Source organism: Xyrauchen texanus, chromosome 50, assembly GCF_025860055.1.
Source record: "Xyrauchen texanus isolate HMW12.3.18 chromosome 50, RBS_HiC_50CHRs, whole genome shotgun sequence".
NCBI lineage: Eukaryota > Metazoa > Chordata > Actinopteri > Cypriniformes > Catostomidae > Xyrauchen > Xyrauchen texanus.
In genome coordinates, this window is record NC_068325.1 from 20,858,420 (window position 1) to 20,867,714 (window position 9,295).

A 9,295-nucleotide genomic window follows, 5' to 3' on the forward strand; every position below is an offset into this window, starting at 1 on the left:
GCAAGACACTGAACCCCAAGTTGCTCCCAATGGCAGGCTAGCACCTTACATAGCAGCTCTGCCGCCATTGGTGTATGAGTGTGTATGGGTGAATGAGTCGCAGTGTAAAGCACTTTGAATGCCGTTAAGGTTAAAAAGGCGCTATATAAGTGCAGACCATTTACCATTTGTGTCGTTCTCAATAAATCTCATTTGGTATCTTTCGAGTGCTGGGTTTTGAAAAAAGAGGGCGTGTCTAATCCAACAGCTCAACTTGTGGAAATTCTAAAATGGCTAAAATTACTTACAGCGCCTTTAATTAGCTTTTTACGAGAGTCGATTATTAATCGAATTTATTAATCATTTGTTAAATACGTTACCATGCAGTAATAAATCATATATGTTGTGTAAAAGTGATGCAGGTGTTTTCACTGGTACATTTGCCGTTTTTGTTATTATTTATTTAAGTTTGGCTTCTTTTGTTACGTGACTACCCATAAGTCTTCCTAGGTGCATTTGAAGGCCACATGAGTTCTCCCTGAGCTACCGATATGACCGATTGCCTTATGACTGATTACTTACGGCCTCTCAAGCGTTTGTTTGCTCTACGGAAGTGACAGCTAATCTATAGGTGTAAATTAGAACGCTGGGGGTTGCAAAACCGTAACACAATCTCTCTGCCCGGCAGTAGCTAATTGACTTTTTATGGCGATTTTCAGGTTGCACATCATTACATTAAGCATTGCATGCTTCATTCAGGCATTGGGCCATCTGAGGAGAAACATCTAAGAAGCAGGAAACTCTCCATTTGCTGTCCATTTAATCTAATTTCTGTTAAGGAGAAATGGATATGAAATTGGGTTTATTCTTTCCTTATATGGGAGTGTTTATCGACAAATACATAAACACTAAAAAGGGAATCAAAAACTTTCACGGGAATAATTCTGCTAATGGCAGAGCTTGAAGTTTTGAGTATGACGGGGTAATTATCGGAATGGAAACCATAGAAAAAACTTGTCCACGTAATAAACTGTCTCTTTGAGAAATGAAAGCCTGCTTTCTCGTATTTGAATATTTGAGTTTAAGCAATATCGCGCTTTGATTAAAGTCATTAAACTGCTACAGAACTTTGCCCAACTTTTAATTGGGCAATCACTTATAAAGGTTTACCAAGCTGATGTGCTTCAATGGTAATGAAGTTTCCACCAATGGTACTACACTTATTGTTTCTATAATAATACAAGGGATACAAATCAAACAGTTTAATTCATCTTTAAATGTCTTTTTATGTGGTTAGTGGTGTTTGCAGCAGCATTATTACTATAACTATCGCTTGAATGTAGCGATAGGGATTGTGTCATTTTAAAGTTTCTGGACTTTACAATGCATAGAGCTGATCCTGACAATTCTTAAATGATGCTTTTTAATTGGCTGACAGAAGAACGGTTTCGTTCTCATCATTTGCTAATTTGTTATCACAACAATTATATTCAGAGTTGTTAAAGTCGTAAAATACGAGATATTCATGTGTATATATATCGATGCAAAGATCTCCGTTAGTACAATGCAAATGTGTTTCACTCAGAGCCCAAACATCAGTGTGTTTTAATGTCATACAGACACACATAAATATAATAAACAGGAGTGTCTTATTGTCATTTTGTTCTTATTACTTCCTAAAACATACTTATAACATAGACAATGACGTATCGTAACTTACAGCAGAATATCCCAAATCAAACAAGCCCAAACACGACAAAATATGATGAGAAGATCTGAAAATATTCCTCACAATCTCTGTATGGACCGACAATGCACAGAAGAGCGCTCAACATGTGTGTGTGTTTGAGTGAGTGAGTGAGTGTGTGTGTGTGTGTGTGTTTGAGTGTGAGTTTGTGTGTGTGTGTGTGTGTGTTTGAGTGTGAGTTTGTGTGTGTGTGTTTGCATGTGAGTTTTGTGTTGTGTGTGTGAGTTTGTGTGTTGTGAGTGTGTGTGTGTGAGTTTGTGTGTTGTGAGTGTATGTGTGTGTGCGTTTGAGTGTTATGAGTGTATGTGCGTGTGTGTTTGCATGTGAGTTTGTGTGTGTGCGTTTGAGTGTGAGTTTGTGTGTTGTGAGTGTATGTGTGTGTTTGAGTTTGTGTGTGTGTGTTTGAGTGTTGTGAGTGTATGTGCATGTGTGTGTTTGAGTTTGTGTGTGTGTGTCAGAGCTAGGGGGTGGCCGGGTGTGGTCGTGGCCACCATGGACCGAAGCCTGGCCACCCCACTCACAGTTGCAGTAATAATTTTTTTTTTTTTTTTTTTTTTTTTGGCACAATTTAGTTCTTTAGAGTTGAAATCATGTCTATGTACAAACTTAATTTCATGTGCACACACCAAGGTCACCACACCTCTCCGTCCTGGGTGTCATTGTATCCACCCCCCCAAGGGTCCGGTCATTTTTGACTGGGAACACAAGTGTAACAAAGTGAAATTAAACAAAAAAACTACAAATATTTAAATGTAATGAAAATGGTCCGAATTTGTGCATTTTCAGATCCCATGTGTGAACAAAGTCAAGGAATTAAGGAAAGTAAAAAAAAAAAAATGACCGGAGAACATCATTAGGGTTAAACATTGTCAATTAATGCTTATATTAGGTGCCTTATTTTGGGGAAAACAATAGACACTGAGGGCATCTTTATTGCTTTTAAGTTCAAATGTACCCAAAATGCAATTTGTCATACAATAAAGCGCATTGCCCTCACTCACCCCAATTCATGCGCACACCTCAAGTATAAAACTCCTCAGGAACAGTCTTATTGTTTATTGAGTTTGTGCATGTGTCTCTGTGCTTGAAGAGGAAAGTGACTGATTGCATACTGGCGTAACCGGTGGGATAAATAGCGCATTACTGAGTGTTGCTTACTGGCCTATGAAATCTGCAAGGTCTTGCTCTATATTATAAATAAATGATTTATAGTCCTTTGCAAAGCTTATTTAAATTAGAATAGCATGATTGATAACAAGACGGAGAAGCAGAGAGGGAGATCGGGATATTTAGGAAGCCAGGATAAAATATGAAAAGGTAGGAAATTAAAACCTAGGCAAAAATATCTAAATCAATGCCCTTTTTCTCTTTATAAATGACGGATGAAATGTGCAGATCTCATTTGAATTTTTAATGTACAGTGTCCATGTAGGTGCAATCATAAAGTCGTTCTGTTTTGTAACCATATTTCGTCGGGAGAGGGATCCCAGACGTCACACTGAGAACAAGTCGATGAATCTTCTTATGTAAGTAAATTAGACTCGATCAATTAAAAGTAAAACTGAGTTTGCGCAAAAATCCACGTGGCTGCGTGTAATTACACGCTTCTCGTAAGCGACAGTTTTATGCATTATTGATACCGCTTTCAAAGTGCTAATTACCAAGAAGTTGTCATATAATTATTTCACTAGACTAGACTTTTAAAATGTGATGTATGAATTACTTTCGGATGGTTATAATCAAGTCTTGACACACACAGCATTGTGTTTAATCTTTTAGGAATAGTTTGAACCAGAGTTTAACCAAAACCAGACTCAGTTCTGAGTCCACAAACAAAATAAAATACAAAAAGACTCTCATAAATAATATTATATATTTTTATAATCTTATGATAAACAGAATTCACTCTACCTCACTTGGAGAAGTCTCATTTTATTCCACTAGTTGGCAGAAAGCACTAGAATCTCATTGCATCACAATATACAGATGTGAAATGTAGGTGGCGCTCTAACGCATTTTAGACCTCACAGATGTGCTCGTCCATAGACGTTCAGTCTATTTTTCAGTTCATGCACCACCCTCATTGTTTCATCGAATATATCGTAAGTGGTTGCTAAGGTGTTCTGAGTGTTTTTTGGAATGTTGTTTAGTGGTTGCTAAGGAGTTCTTTGTGGTTTTTGAGATGTTGTTAGGTAGTTACTAAGGTGTTCTGAGTGTTTTTTTTTTATTTGTTTATTTATTTTGTTAAGTGTTCTGAGTGTTTTTTGGAATGTTGTGTAGTGGTTGCTAAGGAGTTCTTTGTGGTTTTTGAGATGTTGTTAGGTGGTTGCTAAGATGATCTGAGTGGTTTTTAGAATGTTGTTAGGTGATTGCTAAGGTATTCTGAGTTGTTTTTGGAATGTGGTTGCTAAGGTGTTTTTATTGGTTTAGGAATGTTATATCTAAGTGGTGGCCATGGTGTTCCGAGTGTTTTTTTTTTCCCTCTTATCCTTTTTTTCAAGTGGTTACTAAGGTGTTCTGAATGTTTTTTGGAATGTTGTTAAGTGGTTGCTAAGGTGTTTGAGTGTTTTTTGGAATGTTGTTAGGTGGTTGCTAAGGTGATCCGAGTGGTTTTTAAAATGTTGTTTGGTGAATGCTAAGGTGTTCCGAGTGTTTTGTTTTTTTCAAGTGATTACTAAGGTGTTCTAAGTGGTTTTTGAAATGTTGTTAGGTGGTTGCTAAGGTGATCCGAGTGGTTTTTAGAATGTTGTTAGATGGTTGCTAAGGTGTTTTTATTGGTTTACGGACGTTATGTCTAGTGGTGGCTAAGGTGTTCCAAGTGTTTTTTCTTTCTTTTTTTTCAAGTGGTTACTAAGGTGTTCTGAGTTGTTTATGGAATGTTCTTAAGTAGTTGCTAAGGTGTTCCAAGTGTTTTTTCTTTCTTTTTTTTCAAGTGGTTACTAAGGTGTTCTGAGTTGTTTATGGAATGTTCTGAAGTAGTTGCTATGGTGTTCTGAGTGTTTTTTGGAATGTATTTTGATTGGTTGCTAATGTGTTCTGAATGTTTTTGGAATGTTATTTAGTGGTTGCTAAGGTGTTTTTAATGGTTTTCCAATGTTGTTAAGTGGTTGCTAATGTAATCTTAGTGGTTTTTAGAATTTTGTTAGGTGATTGTTAATGTTCTCTGAGTGCTTTTGCGATGTTAAGTGGTTGCTTTGTGTTCAGAGTGTTTTTTTTTTTTTTTAAATGTAGCTATGCTGTTGCTATGATGTTAATAGTATTTGCTAGGTTGTTTTTGGTGCTTGCTTATTGGCCCATGTCAAAAGATCCCATCCTCAAGTCTGTATGATATTCTGCTTTTAAGATATGGCATGGGTTCCTCCTGCGATGTATGTCTATGAGATTTTTTCCGCCCATAATATTAACTACCAGGTGAAAATCAGTTGTCTTAGAATAGTAATAGCACACCTCTTCTCAACAAGCTGCATGATTTGATGTATTCATGCCTGTTGCAGAAGTGGTGCAGGGCAAGTTAAAGGTACTGTTAGCGATTTAACCATTCTACTTCCACGAGACTGAGACATTGAATTAGCCACGCCCCCTCTTCCCAAAACTCAGCACTCCAAAGATACCAAATGAGTTTGATATTAGGATGATATCATGCAGAAACAGTTGTTAAAAAACAACAACAGCAAAATAGCGCCCTCAACTGACAACTGTTATGAACAACATGGCATAAAAATGGCATTATGCCTCAATAATTCCCTGAAACTACAATGAGAATGCGCAAAATGATTGACAGTGGACACATTTTAGTTTGCAGTATACAGAGTCTAGAACTGTCACAGAGACTAGTGAGATATCTCACAACACTTATTTCAGTAACATCTCTAAGGGATAAGGAACATTTGTTGCTTGAAAAAAATTACTTACAGCACCTATAAGGGCCGTTCAGACTACTGAATACTTTCTTTTATTGCTCTAAAAAAGGTAGACACAGAGCAAGACATATAACAGAGCACTGATGTACTGAGACATACTTTTAAATGTTGAGTGTTTATCATAAAGTTTGGTGAATAGACATGGTCCACCGCAATTTAATATCGCACCAATCCATGCTAGCTAGTGGAAACGGATTATGTTATAAACCACATAGGCTACAGTACACGACAGTACTGAAAATACAGAAAGTTTATGACCTTATCACATTGCTCAAATGAACACTGAATGCATGAACAAATATTCTAATCTAACATACAGGACAAGCTAGTAATGATCTAATTAGCGTTAGCTTGGAGATAGCCATTTACACACATTTGTCAAGAAACTAATATTGTTTCCAGGACAAGAGACAGGCGAAAAATTACAGGCCTTTCCAAATTGCTAAAAGCTAGCTGTAGGAGATGCTAAGGAAATCTAATTTGTAATTTCCCACTTTTTAAAAGAGATAAACCCAACCAACTGCTCCAAAAACATAACACCAACAAAACTGAGAATTTTCTGAAACCGTGAAGGTTAATGAGGCGTGTTTTGCGCTCAGCAAAGACAACACTCTTTACGGAAGAAGGGACATACCCTGCCAGAGGGGGTGTTGGTAATGACGCCCCATGGATCTCATTATCAAGGTTATTGATTCGATCAGGCCACCTGCTTTCACCCTGACACTCTATCCAGTTTCTCTTCTTAACGGGCAACTAGCTGCCAGAGCTGACTCTTAGGGACAGTCCATCTCGTTGGGTCTTTTCCAACACAGACACACACACACACACACACAGGATCTGTTCCAAAACCTAGTGGCTTGCCTACATACAGTACGTAGCACTTTTTATGCATGGTCCTGATGCAAAGACTTTACTAAAAGCTAACTGTGCTGCCTTCTAAGATACCCTATTTTGGATTGATTTAACAAAATTCTGAATATTTATCATGGCATTCCCATTGGATACTTTTGTGTTCGTAATCCTACAGGTGTCGATATTATTTATGTTTTAGTTGGACATCCTGTTTAAATTACATTTTGAATTATATATCTACTGAATATTTTTCCAGTTGGTTTGTCAGTGAATTTGGCTGTTGAATTCTGTGATGAACTCTCTGATCTTTTCGCTAAAAAACATTTATTAACTCATAAGACACGTTTAGGAGAAACACAGATGTGCCAAAATATAACGACCACCTGCCTAGTATGCTGTTGGTCCTCCGTGTGCTGCCAAAACAGCACCGACCCGCCGAGACATGGACTCTGCAAGACCCCTGAAGGTATCCTGTGGTATCTGGCACCAAGACATTAGCAGCAGATCCTTCAAGTCCTGTAAGTTGCGAGGTGGAGCTGCCGTGGATCGGATTTGTTGGTCCAGCATATCCAACAGATACTCAATCGAATTGAGATCTGGGGAATTTTGAGGCCAGCGTGCCCATTGTAGGTGCTTTCGACGATGGTCAGGGGTCATCATGGGCACTCTGACTGGTCTGCAACTACGCAGCCCTTGACTTGAGCCACAGTAGACCTTCTATCGGTTCGGACCAGACGGGATAGCCTTCGTTGCCCTCACGCATCGATGAGCCATGGGTGCCCAACACCCTGTCGCCGGTTTGTAGTTTGTCCCTCCTCGGACCACTGTCGGTAGGTACTCACCCCTGCTGACCGGGAGCACCCTGCAAGCCTTGCCGATTCAGAGATGCTCTGACCCAGTCATCTGGCCCTTGTCAAAGTCGCTCAGGTCTTTACTCCTGCCCATTTCTCCTGCATTCAACACATTTACTTCGAGAATGATTGTTCGCTTACCATCTAATCCACCCAGGCCTTGACATGTGTCCTTGTTAGGAGATGATCAACGTTATTCGCTTCACCTGTGAGTGGCCATAATGTTCTGGCTCATCGGTGTATATAAGAAACCGTTAATTAGTACTTGAGTAATATGTGTAATAAACTTGTAATGTTAGAGAAAATTTATGTCAAGGCATTTTGACAAAGTTAGACGCAAGTTTGCCAATTGATCTCTGAACAGATTTTTCCAGTCATGGCTCTGGTGATTTCGCAGATTTGTTTTGTCATTCACCCCCATGTCTCGCAGTCACGGCCAGCATGCATGATCGGCGTTTCCATGGGAACATTGATTATTCTCGGGAAAACACTGATCATGCCACTGATTAGCGAGCCGAGCAACACCTGTTCTCCTCTAATTCACACCCTTCTTAAGCTGTCTTAGTATCTTTGCTAGGTTGTTGTTGAGTACTTACCTCACACTCTCTGTCTAGCTGGTCCTGTCTCATGTATCTGTTGGTTGCCCACTTGTTGGGTGTGTGGTTGCCTCTCGGTATTGTTGCATACCATCTGGTCTTCCACGGAGAATACCTTGTCTCTGTCCATGTGTCGGGAGTACTATCACCCTCTTTAGCTGGACGCTGTTCTGCACCTCGCTACCTTCAACGGGCGATTCTACGAATCTGTTCCTGACGTCCAAAATGCACACACTCATCCTACAAACACTCTCCAAGGATTGTCCCCAAGCGTGGCTTCTTCCCGCTGCTGCAGCCAGTGCTGGGATCCACGACATCCACAGTGACATGCTTTTGTTATTAATAAATTCCATAAACTTTTCCTCTGCTCTTGGGTGTGCTTGTTGTCCCTATTGCATCGTTACAGTTCCAACAAAAATGTACCAAATGTACCATGATATTTTTTAACACATTGTTTATTTTTGGACATGCACCATGGTAATACCATGGTATTCTTTGAAGTATAGTCATAGTACTGGTGGTATCATATGGTGATTTACTTCCATGAATACAATGGTGCGCCATTCTGCTCAAGTTCTGCTTTATGGGTCATAGAGACAAACATTGCTGTCAGTGGACGGCATGACCTGGGGAGAGACTGGTATTCACATGCCAGGCACACGCAAGGACTGGCACAATGTGGGATAGATGGCAGCAGGTGGCACAGATGGCAAAGTCACCACCTTCAGTTGGATGATACACTGCGTTGGGAATAAGTTATGGAGGTTAAGACTTGCATTTAGAGAAATCTTACAAAATTTGGTGTGGTTCATGCTAAAAACATATAAAAACTATTTGCCTATGGGGTAAGAAAAATAAACGTGTTTTCCCTTTGAATTAAGTTTTTTGTCTTACCTCATTGGCAAATCGTTTTTGACTGTTATAAGCATTAACGTTACTAAATTTTGTCAATATCTCTGGAAACAAGACTTAATATCGTATGTCATTTCGCTTCTCAAGTACATTTATTTTGTTTTAACAATGTTTCGATATTTTTATAGGAAAACAAGACAAAAATTCACATTTTTGGCAGTGTAAGCCAGACAAGAACATGTTATTTTCCCAAAAATATCTTTCATACTGTCCTTATTGGCAGTATGTTTCATTTAAAACATTTTAATGCTTTCAATATTTCTAGTTTTCAAAGTTTGTTTTGACACCATTATTTAATCTAATTTTGTTTTGTCTGCATCCATGTTTGTTTAAATGTAGTCATCTGAAAAATATCAATGTTATGTAACTGGGTGGATGTGGTTGGCGACATATTGTTATTGTTGGCAACAGATGGCAGATGGTGTCATGAACAGATGG

The 9,295-nt window shown here is 38.8% G+C and overlaps 1 protein-coding gene across 1 annotated transcript in view; it reads right to left on the reverse strand.

The window, feature by feature from the left end:
• LOC127641028 (E3 ubiquitin-protein ligase UHRF1) overlaps nucleotides 1–8,260 on the reverse strand; it is a 39,674-nt gene extending 31,414 nt beyond the window's left edge. Inside the window, exon 1 of the mRNA XM_052123771.1 lies at nucleotides 7,946–8,260. The gene's annotated coding sequence lies outside the window, so the exon portion shown is untranslated. The remainder of the gene's footprint in view (nucleotides 1–7,945) is intronic.
• Between the last annotated feature and the right edge of the window lie 1,035 nt (nucleotides 8,261–9,295).